This window comes from Ambystoma mexicanum, chromosome 12 (genome assembly GCF_040938575.1).
Source record: "Ambystoma mexicanum isolate Mex_15411 chromosome 12, UKY_AmexF1_1, whole genome shotgun sequence".
Taxonomy (NCBI): domain Eukaryota; kingdom Metazoa; phylum Chordata; class Amphibia; order Caudata; family Ambystomatidae; genus Ambystoma; species Ambystoma mexicanum.
In genome coordinates this window covers 155,098,276-155,117,476 of record NC_090936.1, presented here as the reverse complement: position 1 = coordinate 155,117,476, position 19,201 = coordinate 155,098,276, and positions in this window count along the sequence as shown.

The following is a 19,201-nucleotide window of genomic DNA, read 5'->3' as shown; positions in this document are numbered from 1 at the left end:
TTCAGAAGTTTCCATAACGCCCAGGCAGAGATTCGAAGAGGCTTCGCGTTCTGTTACGCTCACCTAGTCTTTGCGGAGGCGTTGGGGCACGGTTGCAGCCCTCCCGGGGGTGAGGTCGCTCGGGTCTGACTTCGCCCTCTGCGTTTATGTCGTGACTGGTGGTAATAGGTGATGCTGCTCAGGACTGCTCCTGCATGGAGAATAGGGGGTGTGAGTATGCCAGCTTGTGCGCCTGATCCCCTTCCAGAGCCCTTCTCCCAAACTGTGGTACCCGTGGGATGCGCTGTCCCTGGAAAGCTCAACTGTTGATTAATTTTGGCGAGCACTCCGTCCTGCTGCTTCTGGCAGGGGCGCTTGTATGATCTGGATTGATTTCCTTCACTGGTCCCTTGCACGTGGTAGTCCAGTCCTGATGCGACTAAGCCACTATACTTCAGGTAAGTGTTCCTGTTTGCCTTTCTTTCTTCGCCTGTTTTTGTTGTATTGTAAAGTTTGTTGTCTTGTATTGCTGTCCGTTCCACTTTTGATGTTTCCTCTTCTTCACAGGGTCCGAGTTCGTGGATGTGGAGTGCGGTGCTGCAGCATCGGGATCAAGATCACTGGATGTCAAGAGATGAATCTGCAGATGAAGCGATGAAGCATGGGTTTCCTGGAGGTGAGTATGCAGGAGAACGCCTGGTTTCAAAGGTAAGTAAACTGGTCCAAGCGGCGGTGAGCACCACGTTGCACGCAAGTGTTTGTAACGCGAAGCACCGGCCTTAAGGATGGAGCAGCTTATATAGCTGAGCTTCTGAAGCCACGCCCACCAGGTTCAGCCTGCCTGCCACACCTGATGAGTCAGCACATGAAGACCAGGCTTAGGGAGCCACACCCGATGAGTCAGCACATGAGGATGTTCTCTCGAATAAAGGCTTTCAGCTCGTGGAAAGTTCTTGTAAAATAAAAGCACTCCTGCACTGACATAAAGCGCTGCTCCTCACATCTCTATATGAGCTGCCGCCAAAGGCGCCAGGACTGAGTTCAGTCAGGGCCCCTGTGTTTATGGGTCCCAAAGGGACATAAGTGAGTCAAGTGACCCATTGCCCCCATCACTAGATGGTGTGGTTTTGTGTTCTGGGGCCTGTGGCCATGACATTATATTGGTTTGTCTATTAAACATGATTTACTTGCTTTTACGGTGCAAAATATAATTCTGATTTTGTATCATTTAATAGAAGGCATTGCATTTAATCAGATAATATTGTACACTGCACAGTCAATCGAGAAATGTCTGCAGAAGGTGGACACGTACCTTGACCTTGAAGTTGACATAGTGAGGGCAGCACACCAGGAGCGGCAGGGCGAAGTTGCCAATGAGATGCAGCTGAAAGAAGGGGAGCGGATGAGGTAGTGGTGCTGATGAAGAATAAAGAGCACTAGGCAGAGGAGCCAGACATGGTCCTCCAGCATATGGCCCAGAAGGAAGAGCTGGTGTCACTGCAGAATCACCTACCCATGCAGAAGGGGCCATGCATGCTCAGTCTTTCCTTAGGAGGGTGAAGCCGGGACAGATGTCATACTAACCCAGATTATCACCACCAATATGGTCATGCGTGTGGGTCTACTTCAGCTTGCTGGAGGGTGTGACTATCAGGATGAGGTGGCAGTGAAATATGCAAACGCTGCCAGTAGACAGCTTGTCAGTGTAACCCAAGTAAAAGTGTGTTGGGCACCTCCCTATTGATCAGGCACTGTAAGCTGTGGCACAAGGATGTGTATGGGGAGTGCACATCACATGCCACAGACCCAGCTACTGCAGCATCATCCTCCAATAGCGATGGCTGCCACAAGTGTTGGATGGCCGTCCAAATCATCATTGGTCACAGTCTAGCAAGGGAACACCAAACCCTCCCCAACCTCTGGGCCTGCCCAACTGTCTTACTGATCCCATGTTTTTGGCCCAGTGAAACCCGATCCTGTGGCATCATCAACTAGCAGGGCCTCTTTACCACCACTAGAAGCGCTGCCTCATGTGATGGTGGTAGATTTGATTTTTTTATTGTGCATTCGTAAGGTGCTTATACATGAAGAAATTGTGTTTGAAAGGGCCCACAGGGCAAAGGGAAGGGAGCAAGGGCACAAAACATGACAATGGGAAAAGAAAATAACAATGGTGAGCAATAGGCAAGAAGCGGTCCTACTAGGCCTTGTGAACATTCGTAACATGCAAGTGAAGAGAGAGAGAGAAGGGACAGAGGAGGAGGGGGGTAAGTGCTAGGGTAGCACAGAGGGGAAAGTGTCAGAAAGCCAATTGCAGGGCAATAGGTAAATGTCAGGCAGTGACCACTCGGTAGGAGAGTGATCACCTGCCAGTATGGTAAGTGCAGGCCTGAGGGACAACACAGGACAGTGGGAGTCCGAAGGCAAGTGCAGGGGGTGGGCGGAGGCTGCAGGTGATTGGACAGAAGGCCAGCACCCAGCAGGACACATAAGGGTCCAGGCCGCCAATCTCAGCAACTGTGGGGATTAGCATGGGAGGGAAAGGGGAAGGAGGAGGAGAATTTGAGGAGATCCAACTGAAGACAGAGAGGGAGGGGGAGGCTATTCCAGAGAACGGAGCCAGCTGAGGAGAGGGATTTGCCACCCTCCGTGCCTAGAGAAGCACCTGGCAAGCAGAGAGTTGAAGCCAGAGGATCAGCGAGATCTGGAGGGGGGAGTATGTGGTGAAAGCAAGTTGTAGATAGCGTGATCCCAGGCCCCAGACAGCCTTATGAATGATGCAGAGAGATTTGAATTTGTTCCTTGCAGCAACCGGGAGCCAGTGGAGAGATTTTGGGGCTGGAGAGATATGGTCCCTGGGCTTGAGGCCAAGGATACGTTTTGCAGGCCTATTTTGAGTTAGCTGGAGGGGGCGGAGAGAGGAAGAGGGTATATTAAAGAAGAGGCTATTGCAGTAGTCCAGCCTAGAGAGTACCAGAGCTTTAGAGACATTATGCTTCTGGGGAAAAGTGAGAAAATTGAGGATACCTCTGAGGAGGTAGAGTTGGAAATGGACTTTCTTGGCAAGGTCAAGGATGTGAGGAAGGAAAGAGAGAGAGGAGTCAAAGATGACTCAGGGGTTTATGGCTTCAGAGGAAGGAGAGAGGGGAGAGCCCATACAGGGTGGCCAGAGTGAAAGGTTGAGAAAAGGAACAGGAGTACCAATGGGAAGGATCTCAGTCTTGCTGGCAATGAAACATAGATCATTTGAGGTGCACCAAGACTGGATAGCAGACAGGCAGTCAGGAATGGTAGAGGAAATAGGAGGAGGTTCAGAGGGAAAAGAGTTGGGTGTTGTCTGCATAACACTGGAAGTGCAGGGAGAAAGTGGAGATAAGGTGAGCAAGTCGGGCAAGATAGATGTTGAAGAGCCAGGGTGAAAGGGTAGAGTCCTGGGGAATGCCACAAGTGGAGATAGAGGTGGGGGGGATAAAGAACCCAAGACAACCTGGGAGGGATGGTCAGTGAGAAAGGCGGTCAGCCAGTCTAGTGCCCGCTCCGAAATACCCAGGGTATCATGGAGCCACTTTATGAGGATGGAGTGGTTGAAATTATAGAAGGCAGAGGAGAGATCAAGCAGAATGAGAACAGTAGGTGAATTAGAGTAAAGATATGTGAGCAGTTATTCACGGGTGTACAGGAGAGCAGTTACCGTGCCTTTGGATGCTCAGAAACCATATTGATGGTCGTCTAGGCAACCAATGAGCTCAGTGTGCTGGGTTAGTTGGGGGAAGACCATCTTCTCCAGAAGCTTTCCAAGGAAGGGAATGATAGAGCTAGGGCGGTAGTTAGCCGGACACAAAGGGTCAGCTTAGAACTTTTTCTGGAGGGGTTGCACAAGGGAGGGCTTGAGGGAGGAAGGGGGAAAGACTTGGTAGTAAGAGAATTATTACAGAAATCAGCAAGTGTAGGGGCAAGGGAACAATGTTGTCCTTAATAGTTCTGGAAGAACTGGGGGCGACCTGTTTGTAGGAGACCTTCATAGAGCGGACAACTCTAGTGACCTCGTCCAGTGTGATAGGAGAGAAGGAGAGAGTGGGTGGGGGAAGACGGGAGGCCGGGAGTGGCAGGGGGAGGGGCTGGGGAGGAAGAGAGTGTGCTTAGGTGTTCTCAGTTTTTGCAGTGAATTTGGTGGCCAGTGCAGAGCAGAGGGCCTCGGAAGGAAAAGGCGAGGTGGAGACTGCAGAAGGATTAGCTAGTTCCTTGCAGATTTAAAATAATTCAGCCGTGTAGTTGGATGCTCCAATGATGCGGGCTTGGGTGTGGGCTCTCTTCATGGAGCAAATAGAGAGACGATATTGCCTTTGTAGAAGGCACTCCAGTTTGTCAGAGGATGAGCTTGAGGTCCGCCACTTCCGTTCAGCAGCTCTGCACTTGCGTTTCAGGGCCCCTAGATCAGAATCGCACCAAGTATTACGCTTTGTGGCAGGTTTCAGGTGGATCCTCATGACAGGGGCAAGAATGTGGCACAAGTGTGTGGCACAATATGAGCAGGACAGGTGAAGCCATATAATGCCAAATGCAGGCATGCACTGCCTGCATTTCCTAACCTCTATCAGTTGTGGGGGGGACTATATTGGATGCCATAGGGAAACGCATGTTCCAGCCTCAACCCATACTCGTGTGACTGACTGGGCAAGAGGGATACCATAGAAACTGGGTGAGTGCAGTTGAAAGGCAGTAGTGGCTCCATTAGTTGGTAGAAGCAAACAAGTTGATCCAGAACCTCTAAATTGCAAGCACAGCACTAGGATTCAAAGTGCAGCTGTGCTGGTAAGTGAAGTCAAATAAACTGAGGCAGTACTTCCAGATGGTGTGTCTGCTTCCAGGACTCAGAGTGGCTCTGCTGTTTAGCAAAGAAAATTAAATTGAGGAAGGATATCCACTTTGTGTGTGCATTACTCGGATTTAGAGGGCGGCTCTGCTCATTGGAAAAGCCAAATAGAGACAGAACCACCAGTTTGTGAGCATAGTACTAGAATATGGACAGTGGCTCTGGTAGATGGTAGGGTCTAATACATTTGGGATAAGGGGAAAAAACATTTACTTTTGCAATGCACTCAACTGCTACTGTTAGAGTTAATGTCTCCAACACCTTTCCTATCCCCATCCATCTACATGACTGTAGTTGACTTGCACATCATCTGAAGATTCTGTTGGGTCTTCAAGAGATGAGATTAGTATTTCCTCCTTCCACCATATTCAGATATAAGATGCTTCTTTATTTTCATGAAGGTAATTTCTCTCAGGTGTGTATCATTTAGGCCCCTCCTGTGTTCAATGACAATATCCCTATCTGCCCTTTAAACCGGATTACAATGCACACTAGCCACTGGATGCCAAGGCTTTCCACAACTACATTAGCAACTTCAGATAAACACACTGACTGCCTGTCCAGACAACATTTTGCAGTGGATATGATCAATATTGGCATGTTTTGAGAACATAGAAATTAACCACGTGGTCAGGATCGGGCCTATTGTATTCTTGTGGGGAGTTTGCTACATACGGCAAGCCGGACAGGGGGTGAAATCTGCCCTAAAGTCTCATACATGTTTCCACTCTTCGAAACCTTGTCTTTGGTGCTGTGATTAATCCAGTGGAGTCATCACAGATTACCCGGCGGTGACCTCCTCCCATGTAACCAGGAAACGGCAGACGCAGCCTGATCCTGACCATGGGGGTGGCTTTATGAGGGAGGATCATATGGGAGGAGACAACTACCGGGGGGGATGTCATGACTTCACTGGACGAGACACCGTATCTCCCCCTTTCCCATGATGAAGACGCTTTAATACCCAGAACCATTTTCCATGAAGAAGGCCCACTAATACCAAAGGCCCTGATGGCATACTGCCATTTGCTTGTTCCCCCTTGTTGAAGAAGTAAAGAAACCTCTTCTTCATATGTTTCTGGTAAAACTCCTAACGCCGACACGAACACACATAAAGCCAACACAACGTCTTTTTCTTCCAAAGTACCTTTTTGTAAAATCAGTAAGAAGAACAGTTCAATAACTCCTATGGACTTCCAGTCCCAGAATTCCCCAATAACTGAGACGAGTAGGATGCAGGAGTTTCAACATAATACCAAAAGCATGAAACCTAAGGTGCAGTCTAGTTATTTCTCTAAAGCACCTGTGCACGGGACATTTAAACCTGGCGAGCACACTATTCTAGGAGGCAGTGCAGAAGGAGACATTGGGCCTCATTAAGGGTCGGGCGGTCCGGAAATAACAGTGGCGGTAGACCCGCCGCCACTGTTATTTCCGGACCGCCTGATCCCGAGTCCTACAGGCGGGAGGTGGCGTTCCTGCCAGGTCTGACCTGGCGGGTTTAACACCGCCCGCCTGCAGGCGGACCTGGAAACACCAGCACCATCACGAGATGGTGCCAGTGTTTCCACTTCCCCATTCCCATTGAGTCCTATTGGACTCAATGGGAATGGGGGATTTACCGAATTCCGCCTCTGGAATTCCCAGGACACCAGGGCTGTAATGCCCTGGTAATTCTGGGAGTCACGGAGGCGGAATGGTAATACGAGTCCGGCGGTAACCGAGCTGGAAAAACCGGCTGGTTGCCGCCGGACTCGTAATAAGGCCCATTGGCTCCAGTCCCCGAGCTCAAAGACACAAGGATCATGTACCGGTGTGGCAAGGCAGAGGAGGCCGCCGCATCTGTGGGAGGGACGCCGTACCAGAGACAGGAGTGCCGTGGAGATGCTGGGAGCGGTGAGGAAGGCTCTGGGTGTTCAGCAAGTCAAGAACTCAATTCCGGGAGCTGCAGGAAAGCAGATGCATGACCTTGGAGCTGCAAGAGAAGCCTGCAGAATGTCTATGCCCTCTAAGTTGGAAAGCGGGTGAAAGCAGCCTGCTGCAGAGGTGCAAACGGAACCGGAGATGCTGGAGAAAGCCATGAATCTACCCGATGCAAGTGGGGAGCCCTGGCCATTCCGGCAACCACACCAACAGCAGTTTGAACCTAATAACATTGAAGATTTGTTTGAACAAATGTTTGAATGCAGGAAAGGCAAATTACAACCCCAATGAACTATGAATACCTAAAGTGGAAATGTGGGACAAGCTTTGAAAAAACCTTCGCACAAACCAATTTACGAAGCCAAGAACAATATATACAATATTATATATATGAGAGACCACGAACAATATATACAATATTGGTAACACTGAGAACTGTAAAGCGCATGAGAAGTCCTGGCAAGCGAGATACCAGGCAACTCAGGGATTTACATAAATAAAAGTCCTGGTAGATGAGTACACCAGGCAGTTGACATTGCAGAAAGAGCCGTGCCAGGAGAGTACACCAGGCAGTGGGATTTGCATAACGGAAGCTGGTAGGAGAGTATACCAGGCCCTCTGCAAGCCCCAGAAATATTAAAGAAACACTGTGTTGGCTGAACCAAGGAAAGATTGGTGTTGACTTTCCTAATCCTGGAGAAAGTTGCATTAATGAAAGACAGTCACAGACGTTACTGTTCAAACGTGAACTTTGTGAAGCCAAGCAGGAAACAAAGGTTCTGCTAGTAAAAGAAACTGTTTTCAATCTACTCAAGAATCCAGTGGAATGGATCCACCCTCTGGAACCAAGGAATTCCACCTTGGAGAACATTTGTTTGTTGGAATTATTCTTACTTCCGTTGTGAACACCTTTTGCCAGTTTCAAGTTGAAGACATTTCCTTACACATTTTCTATTGTTTTTGTAGTGTGAGGGTCGGTATAGGATGTTTTGAACACAAGGAAGGCTTTTCAGTTATTGGCATCTTGACACAGACAGATCCTTAGTTTTAGTTTATAGGTAGGGAAACTCCTCTTTAGCATAGAGTTAGAGAGGCATTTTCATAACCCTTTTTATTTGAATAGATATGTTTGACAATAACATGACAACCTTGTGTCTGGCTCTCATGTCTGACCCCTCACAGTGCCCCTGCACGTATGTCATACGTTGTGGAGAATGAGTGTGCCCGGTCCACCACCCTACATTGTAGTTGTGGGCTCCAAATTGGTTTGATGCTCTTTGACCTCCTCTGCACTCCTCTTTTACTCCCTTGGCTGATAATAGTCTTGTTAGTGCATCCTTAAACATGGATAGCACCTATTCTTACGACCTACATTTTCACCATTCTCGCATGCTGTTTAAATGTTGTCACCATCACTTTAAACCAGGGTTTTCCAAGTCCAGGCCCCAAGGGCCAGAAACAGGTCGGATTAATATTCATGAGATATATTTGCATACAATGATTCTAAATGTATGCACATTTTTTCTCAAGAATATTGAGGGATATCCTGAAAACCGGTCAGGATTCCGGCCCTGGTGGCTTGGAATTGGACAGCCCTGCTTTAAACCATGGGTACAGATAAGATGCCAGGAGGCATTCCATAATCCACTTCATCCAAACAATGCATAGATCCCGTTCAACGTTGAGATTTGTGCTTAGATCCCCTGCTCCTGCATTGCCAGACACCTACGGTTTATTGGAAAGTCCCAATTCTAACAAATAAAATAGTGCTAGCCACTCTCTGACTGGCACAGCATAACAGATAACCTATTCTATGCCCTCTTTAAAAGGCTTCAGTAAAGCCCCTACATTGTCCAACCTTTGCCACTATGTAGGTGTTGAGTAGGCATCTCCCAATTGCCGGATCTGGCTGTTACAGTAATCAGGCACTGCACTGTTCTCTGAGACCACTCAGAATGTTGAGGATTGAATTCAACTGAGTCGGTTTTGCAGTTTTCAGCTTCTTACAAGGGTATTGGTGGCATCAACCCACCTTTCTGAATATATTCCATGAACTCTCTGAGTAGCTAAAGTGGGATAATATCTCCTGGCACACACTTAACATCTCATCTAGTGGTGAATACTGGCTTATAACAGAGGTCGCATATTGGAGGGCAGGGTCAAAGCAGGGCAGATACATGGTTCCACTGCTCCCCATGCCAACTACAATACTGTACTTTTTGTCAGCTGCCCCAAAGAGTACTTGCAAATCAGCGGGGGACACCCAATGTGCTACAGTCACATGTAATTTTTCCCATTGGGTGGTAAATATGTTGCCTGCATGCCATGAGATCTGCAAGCAAAGAATGTGATAAAACAGGGCTTGTAAAACTCTGTAACTCTGTAAATCAGCACGATTCTCCAGTGCAGTGGTGTGGGGTGATATTGTAAATATGCCCATTGCCTGCAGCTGAGTGGTGGGAGCAGCCTTCCTTTTTGCCAAGCATGTGATGATGCTAACTTATATGTGCTCTGTGATGGGGTGGTCCACCACAAATAACCACGCCGACTCCAATAGCAAGTCCAAGGGTTTTTTATTAAAATACAACGGGTCAGAATGGCTTCTGTTTTCAAGGTTCTTTAGGGCCTATCGGGTCCTCTTGGGAGATTTAGCACTAGGGCTGTCCGTCCGTCCCTCTGTGTCTCTCACTCTCACACTCTCTCCCTCGCCTCCCGCCAGGTCTTATGCCACCTCCCTGTCCCAAGCATCCCTAATGGGGTTGTTAGTAATAATGGAAGGTAACCCCTACTGTCTGAGTTTCTTCCTTCGGTTATAAAGGGTATCCCTAAGTGTCAGGGCTGGCTGGAGTAGGTGGGCTGGTAGCAGGAACGGGCCTGTAGTTATTTACAGAATAGGAAGCTGTTTCCTTAAGTATAAACATTTTTGGTTGCCCGAGTCAAAATGCAGGGAAGGAAACCTTATCTGATTGGTTTAAGGAACAATGATATTTGCTTTGTCTGATTGGTGGGAAGATAATGGGGTGGATTCTTGGTAGGTGAGCAAGATTCTAAACTGCCTTTCATCCATAGTAATTCAGTGGCTGGTTGTAAATTTATTAAGATCCTTAAGTAAGGCCTTTCCAGAGTTCAGAGAATCCATTAAAGAAGTAAGAAAACAGATTGCAGTAATAGTGTGAGCTTGAAGGTTTCAGGTGGGATTGTTCCTTTTAAAGTTCATAGATTTTCACAAAGAATTTTCAATCTAAAGTAACAGTAACGTTGGTGAAAGAGAAACCTTGAGACAAGAAAATAAGGAGAAGACATTTGTTGAATAACTGTAATGCGAAAAGAGAGAAAACTTGAGCATATGTGTGTATGTATATATATATATGTACATATATATATATATATTTGTTGTTTTGTAAAAAGTTATTAGTCATGCTGTTAGCTCATTAAGTAATTTGTCAAGTGCCAGTACTTAAAGAATACGATTGAGCTGATACTCTTTAATGACTATGCAGTGTGAGAACTAATATAAACACTGTTTAAAGTAATAAGTAGAAGGAAAAAGAACTGTGCGCGAAAAGTTTACAGTGTTGATTTGCGCGTTGTTAAATACCTAACAGCACAAGCGCGTGTCTTCGCATCTTTAGCAGTGTCGTTCATGGAAGCGCGCGTGTGGTGCGCGACAATGCGCGTGTCCTAATGAAGTATGCGCAAGATCATTTTTAAAACAAGAGTGCAAGCACAAATTAAAGTGTGTGCATGTGTTAAAAGCTTGGGTCAAGAAAAGAAATAGCGCAAGGTTTTTTTCGGAGTTTTGAATGCGTGTTTTTAAAATTAACATATGTGGGCGGAGCAGTGCATGCGCGTGTTAATTTTCTAATCGAATATGCGCAAGTGAAAGCGTGCAAGGATTTTACATGTTTCAACGCGCGTGTTATTTACTAACTCATGTGCGGGAGGAGCTGCATTAAAAAAAGAGAGACATATCTATTTTCACGCAACTCTTACCTTAAAAAGAGATTTTAAAACAATAAATTGGCAGAAGAGTGACACAATTCAACTTCACACAGACTTTCTATTTAGAGAGCATACATATGAAGTCCTTTTCATGGAAGTAGAAAGAGGACAATCTCACAGGAGCAAATAAGGAAGATAAATCTTTATTCATTGAAGCATATGAGAGTAGACATTACAGATCCATATCTAATGAAGCAAGAGTGTAAAGTACCCAAGACTGTTGAGCACTCACAAGAGCTATTCACTAGAGAGTTTTAAATAGACTACATGTGGCATTGTAGCAAATTTCATAAAGAGAACCAAGACAGTTTTTTAGGGTTTTCAACATGATTATTGAACCTCTGTGCCATAGCAGAGGTAAAGCGGGTAAAGAAGTTAGCATATGTTTGAAAACATTTAGAGAAGAGAATTTTACATAAAGCATAAGTAACCAAGCATATTTGTTTTACCACAGATACCAGAGCCTACCAGAAGATCGCAAGGCAGCAGTATCTCGTTTGTTATTTTCTCCACTTCCCCTTTCCCTTTCTTGGGATTCTCAGCTCAGCTATTACTTAAGGGCTGAGAGGTGAATTCCTGGTGATGGTCTGTGGGGCCAGCATCAGCTCCTGCGGAACTTTGACAAGCTGGACCCTGACACTAAGACGATGGCTGGCTAACTCTCTAGGGGGTCTTCTAGTTGTCCCTGACCCAACCCCACTTAGTACTCTAGGGGGATATGGGTTGATGCTTCGTTCTAACATGTTCCACTTGTTATCCTTGCATGCACAGTCTCTCCTGACCCTTCCATACACTGGGCCCTGGGATGTTCCCCCTACTGCCATACCACTGTTCCTCTGCTCTCACACTCCGCTTTCCTACCTCCACCCTTAGATGTTATCACTTTCCTTATTTCACCTGCCACTCGAGTACCAATACCTCTAATATTGCCTTCCTTCCTGCGCACTACTACACCATCTTCTATTCCGATCTACTGTTACTGCACAACCACCACTACCTCTCTCCCCTGTTCCTACTACTCTCACAAACCCTCTCCTGCTACTGTCACTCCCAATACAACCACTACCACCAACTATTATCCCCTACTACCAACTACCACCACAGCCAACGAATACTAATTTCTACTCTATCGCTAGTTCACTCACTCCCTACTCTCAAACACAAACACTACACAGACCCCTTCTCACCGATAACCTCTGCGCTCCTTTTGCCCTTGCCACCTCTGGTCTCTCGGATGTCCTTCTCCACCGCTTGTCCTCACCCAACTAACTCTCAGTTGCACACTCACACGCACCTCCTTAAATACCTAAATACCTCACCCCCTCCCAGGATTGGATACTTACCCTGTCCAATCACTTTACTGGCTCAAGGGGTTGTGGCAGGGGAAGTGCTTAGGGAGGCTTCAAAAAGGGCTTGTAAGGCCTGCCCCCTTTTCTGGCAGTAGCTCTTGCAAAAAAGGTAAAAGACTTTCTGAGGGACTGGAGTCCCCGTTTCAAAAGGCCTTCTGGTGGGCCTTTAATGTCCCAGCTGGGCTGGTGAGACTAATTAATAAGGCCTCTATTTCTGGATGGCATGTAGACCAATAGAGTCTTCGCTGCATGGCGTCTTCCTTCTGCTACTTCTCGTTGTGTGTTCTCTTTGTCAGTATTCTCCGGCGTCTGTTGACTGATTAGCTGGTGCTGTTGATGTGACTGACCGCAAAGTTGAACTGCCACTAGTAGGTGTTTTTCAGAAAAGACTGCACACTTGCACACAGGGAGTGCAAGAAGCTTGCTTCTTGTACACAGTGCTTGCACTTGACGATTCCATGGGCTTGTCAATGCCTGCACTCTCTTTTTCAGTCTTTTTGACTCACTCGCTAAATGACACTGTCAAAGTAGCAGTTTCTGCTTCTTGTTCTTCAATCATGGATGGAGCACAATCTTTGTGATGTTCTTCGTTGTCATCTGTTTCCAAGGAAATCCATGGTGGGAAGCTTTCAGGAATCACCTCTTGTCTCGCATCTGTGGATTGCTCTCTTTTTGGTTAGCTGACGTTACCTCTTGCCCCCCTTGTACTTTGGTTGAAGGGGCTGAGCTTCCTGCTTCCTGAACCCAGTCCTCTAGCACCCGATGCGAGTGCATGCGCAATTATATTTCCTTCTGATGCATCAGATTCACTTGAGTCAGTTACCCCTTTTTTTGCAGAAGAATAGATCAGCAGCTACTGATTGGCCAACATAGCTCTGTACTAACTGGGCTTCTCCAATTCATACAGCCAGTGCTGTAGCAGATGAAAATAAAACAGATACAGTTCTCTTTCGATTCCTACCCTATCCCCTACCACATTGGTGTACTTTAGCACATTCAGATTCAGGGTTAAGCCCGGTGAAGTGAAGGGCGGTGAACTTCTCTGGCTGTTGGGCTGTGGCGAGTACCTGCTGAAAAGATATTACTGCTGTTTCTACTGGAGCCTGGAGCATATCTCTACACCTGAGGTGCGTGTGCCTTTAACAGTTGGAGCAGCTGAGGGTCAGCTGACTACTTAAGGCCGCCTCAAGCACCCTTGTGGCGTTAAGCCCGGTGAAGTGAAGGGTGGTGAACTTCTCTGGCTGTTGGGCTGTTTGGTGAGTTGGTGAGATCTAAAGTTTCGCGAAAAGAGATTTTACAACACTATCACCAGTCTTAAGGAACCACGCTCAAAAGAAGCGTGAAGGTGCTGCAGTCGGCAATGCTGTGACTGATGTACTCATTCAGCGCGGACCAGCTAACAAAGTAAGTCGTTACTTCTCGTGTGCATCAACTACACCAACTACAGATGAACCTGTGCCCCCTTCCCCTTTCCCGTGTCCCCTGGATTGCAGTCAAGCCAGTAAAGCTAGTAATGCACAATCTATAATGGTTATGGATGACTCACCTAACACGTGTAGTGTGGGAGGTTCATCAACGCCTGACTGTGCCTTAACTGATGAGACGAGGTCTGGCGATGTTGTTTACATGCCATTTACATCGCAACACAAGGCTCAAACTGCATCGCACGAAGTATCACAAGAAAATGTCTCCAACAATGATAAAACTGCTGTGATTCATTCTGAGGACTTACTGAGTGGCGGGCCCGCTTCCTCCGCGAATGCTGTGGGTGTCGGGGGGGGGAAGCCCGGCTGCATCGGCGACAGCGGCGAGACTTGTACTCGCGTCCTGCTTGGCGAGTGTGGATGTGCTCGATCTCGTGTTGCTGCTGTTGTCAAGGATCGACTCGCCGAGCGAGGTGGGGCGAAGGGCGGGCTGGTGCTGGTGTCAGCAGAGGAATGCTTGTGCCCCGGGGTCTTTGGCCTTGGATCTGGCGGCATCCTCAATGTCGGGATGTGCGCGGAGGTCAGCGCTGCGGCACCGCTGGGGCTTCTGGGTGTCGGGGAGTCCGTCGGCGTTGCTATGCGTCCGCGTGTGTTTTCCTTGGACGCTTGTTCGCCGGTAGCGGCTTTAGGCAGCCTCCAGTGTGAGGCGCTGCAGGACGACGTGTTTGTTCATTCAAGCCCTACTACAGTCACTAACAAGCATAACACCAATACAGACTTACAGGAAATCATGTTACTTAAGGACAATTTCACACAAAAGGACAACAGAAGGGGTTCCTTGGAAATTGCAAATAAAGTGTTGGCAAACTTATTAGCAATGAACAAAACATGCAATGAGAACGCCCACAGAGGGTGTCTGCACTCACCAGTCAAAATGGTCAGACATCCAGTTAAAAGATCAAATTGCCAAATAACAGGAGCAAATGAGGACATTTGGAACAAAGTGTGCTATAAAAGAACAAAAACAGATGACCTTATTGAGAACAACGTCAATCTGGATGATGCATCTAGCCAGTTGCTGTTATCTCAAAAGAGGTTAATATCGAGACAACATAATTCATCTGTTGATAATGTTTTGCTGACACAGCCTCCTGGAAGGAATGAAGCATGTTTAGAGGACTCTCAGGATTCCTCTCTCATGGAACGTCCTTTCCCAAAAATTCGCAAAGGCAGGGAAACTTCCACTACAATCATTCAGGGACATGAGTCCTCTCCTAATAAAATCATCCCTACTTTACCTCATGACCTCCAAAATATATTGATATCTTCAACAGCAATTTCCCTGGCACCGTTCATGAAATTATATGAAAGCATGCAAGAAGCAACCAGGGACTTATCAACAACGGTGGCCTTAGTACTATCGAAACTAATCCACCTTGAACAACTATGTGACCGATCTCATCATGAACAATATGAAGGTATAAAACGGCTTGACACATAATACAGCCTTTTACACGATCAGATGAAAAGTGATACCCTTGACAAAAAACTGTTGGCAGAAGTTGCAGAAGAGGCTTTGGCGCTATTTAAATCTGAGAGCCATCTATCAAATAAAGAACAACACCTTAAAACATCTGCAACTGACACCACTTTATCTAATCAAAAAGCTGATCAACGAGGCACACAGGCCCTTCACTCAACTTCTGTGGAAAAGGTGGACTCCATGGCCATCGATCTTAGACCACTGCCAAGATTGAGTAACGTGCCTGCGTCACAATCTACAACTTCTTTTGCCTTGCATGAGTCATGTACTATACACTCGACAGGAACAAATGAACAAACATCTGATCCAAAAACTGCTGACTTATCAACTGCTGCAGGTGGCGAAATTGCCCCAATTGCAGACATCTCTTTTAAAACTGCATTTGAACGAGCGCGTAGCAGCGCAAATCCAGCGCAGACGGATTTACAGACGGCCTCTTCCTCACACTTGTAGCAGGCTGTGGCGGTGGCCGACAACAGGCTCTCAATGGATCCTAAGATGCCACAACAGGTGGTGTATTCAATATTCAATGGGGGTCTTCAAATTCTGACAATTCCTGCTTTACCAAAACGGGTCAGCTCGCAACCTCTAAAGGAAACGAAAAAAACAAAAAATCAAATAAGTCGGAAAAATAAGTCTCTACAAGGAGCCAGAAAATTCTTGCGGAACATAAACGTAGCACAGAATGCGTCTAGTAGTACAAAGAATTCCATTACGGTGTCTGCTCAAACCAATAATATACGGCAACAAGTACCTGCAGTGCATGTTGTCACGACAGACAACATCGAAGCGGCCTTATTGGTCACAGCGATGGACTTAACAGGGGAGTTGTTAAATTTGTCAACTTACGAAGACAGCGCTATCATAGACCTGGAAAAGGATCCCGAAACGTCCGTGAACCCTGAGTCTACCAGTACTAAGAGTGTGACGAATCAAAATGTACAAATCTGCCTAAAGGAGCATCAGGTATCCAGTATGGCCTCAGGAGTAAACACCAATGCCTATAGCTTGAAGGAGCCCTTGCAAGTATCTCGAGAAACCATAATTCCAAATGGCAGAATTTGCCGTATCATCAGTAAGGACGACAGTTTACCGCTACAATCAAGATGTTTGGTCAGTCCGGTCTTTCTAACTTTACACGAAAAAAGGATGAGGACATTAGCATCCCAACATCTTGAGAGTGCCAATGCTCAAGGACCTAACTCTTGCGTGTCCCCTTGTTTGGTGCCGTGGGAGAAAAAAAAAGAACCAAAAAAACTCACCCGGAACTCGTGAAATCGGCCAAAGTTTCGTCAGACCTGAGGAGCCACAAGGCCCGAAAAAACGTGTCCAATTCACTAAAGGCTCATCATCCAGAAGCACCGTTTTGTCAATCCCAGTTCAAAAATTGATACTTGAGAGGCTGGAACCCTCTGACAACCTAATATTGAACCGAGAGAACACTATCAAGCTCCTTCACTTGGTGCCATCACTGCGAGCTATTAGCGCCAATGATTTGAAGATTGTGGAATTCTTTGACGAGAACAGAAACGACAAAGTCATCTTACATGTTTTATCTTCCTTGATTGCGTCCTCAATCTTGGATGCCAATGTAGCATTGTTCTCCTTGGGCTTTGATGTCTACAAGTTTGAGGAGAAGTATCGATCACTGGACTCTAAAAAGGACGAAACTGTCTTTTGTACGTCTTCAACGGGAGCGGTTCCCATTAAAACATTGCCAGCCAACAACCCGACTAAAAGTATTATAAAATCAAGCTCGCACTTTGGAATCAACAAGGTCATAACGATAGACGATAATCAAATAGCCTCAAAGCATTCAGGTCAAGATCTATCCGTGCCACTCATGGAAACACCTCAACAAACAGACAAGATAACAATAAATGGAACAACACGCCTGTCCTCAACTGAAGGCTCGAGAATCCCTCTCGAGAACCTACCTATGGAAATTAATGAGTGGTCTTGGTTGTCTGAAGCTTTGAACAGCATATCCCAGCAATAACGCCAACAAATAATAGCACAGGACGTGTGCAGTCTTGCATCTTGGAACACCCGTGGTTACCTACATCTATTCAACTCAAACTGGCTTGAACAATTACAGATTGTCTGTTTACAGGAAACATGGCTAATGGACGCCCCGGTCTCCAATAATTTCGAGGAGGCATTAAATCCGGCAATTAAACCTTTAAAGGGTCGTCCTATGGCAGGCTTGCTCACAATGATTAGAAGATCTTCAGGATGGAGGATTGTTAACTCAACCAACCATACTCCATTTATTCAGACTACCTCTATAGAATTTCTGGGAGGCTCAGGCACGTGTACCGACTCAATTACGTTGGTAAACACGTATTGGAATCATAAAAGGGCCGGAAAACAGGATTTTATGGATAAAGTAATGGAAATATTGGGCTCTCTGATGGAGGTTTCAGCTTGGTCGAATATTATCATTTGTGGTGATCTGAATATTGATTTGTTTCAACCAGCGGACACAGAAAAAAGGGTTTTAATCCAATCATGGACAGAAGAGATGGCTGTACGTAACTTTCAGATGTTAAACGGGAACACGCGTAATGACATGCCACCAGCTAAAACTTGGCATTGGGCTAATCTAGCCTCAACAATTGATTACATATTTGTTTCAGAAGCCTTACATCCGCGAATAAGCTCACTGACTGTCACAAAGAAAAATGAGCAACCATGACATGCTGGTAGTAGAATTTCTAACAAGGCTGAAAGTCTCGAAACCAATGTGGCAGCATAAAGTCCAGGCTGAATCAAACAGGGTACGCCTGAGACTAGATTATCTTGAAATTGAAAATCTTACAAGTGAGTACTGTAATGTCAGTAAATCTCTGGAATATGATCAGCTATTGATGCAATTTAAACCCAAAAAGACGGGCTTTAAAAACAAGTCCTACGTACGCACTCACTGCTTCGACTTGGAGCTCTTGAAAGAAAAGCAATTGCTACGTAGTGAATTAAGACATGCTAAGACGCTAGAAGAACATGCCCGTCTGCAAGTAGCCAAGAATGCGAAACAAAGGTACAAAAATTGGGTAAAATCACATAAGGTCATCATGTTGCAAAACAACGCTGAACGAATGTTGAGGATCCTGCAAAATAAAAACACAAAGGACTTCTGGTGCCTTATCAATAACTTGCATGCTCCCCAAAACGCGATTCAAGCATGCATGGTGTCAGAAGCTGATTGGATAGCGCATTTTGGAGCCTTATACTATTCATCTGAGTCCTACGAAATTCCAGTAAAAGTAACGCTTAAACCGTGGGACTTAGAATTTCCAAAAGAAGATATAGTGGATGTCATCAAAAAAGCAAAAAATTCACGAGCACCTGGCCCTGATGGGCTCACAAATTTTACCATCAAACAGTTCCCAGATATATGGGCTGGGTTTTGTGATACTCTCTTTAAAATGATAGTCCAAAATTGTGATACGCCTAAATCGTGGAAGTGTGCGATCATTGTACCCATCTTTAAAAAGGGCGATAGATCCAACCAGAAAAACTACCGGCCTGTTGCATTGTTGGACGTGTTAGGCAAAATCTATGCCACAATGTTACAGAAAAAATTACTAGCCTGGTCGATAACATCCCATGTGGATATACGCAAGTCTGGTTTTGTAAAGAAGGTGGGTTGTTCGCGGAATCTATTATTGCTAAATATAATCAAAATGGAGGCCATTAAATCAAATACAAAGGTGTATTTAGCATTCATAGACTTCTCGTATGCATTTGACACCATTGACAGAACGCTCTTGTGGGCTAAACTGAGCCAGTGGGGATGTCCGCTGGATTTAGCTGCGGCAATCAGAGAACTCCACACAAAGGCCTCTATTCGAGTTCGCTTGGATCAATCTGGCCTTCTATCTGCCTCCATCAACACTTTTTAAAGGAGTAAAACGGGGCTGTCCCTTGGCCGCAACAATATTCAGTCTCTTTATTTCTGACATAGGTGACGCGATCAACAAGGTCAAGTCCTTCCCGCCAAAAGTCGCCAATACACACTTAAACTGGCTGCTTTATGCAGATGATTTGATTGTCATGGATGCGACTGCGATCGGGTTGCAAAGAAAACTAAATGCGGTGCAACGAT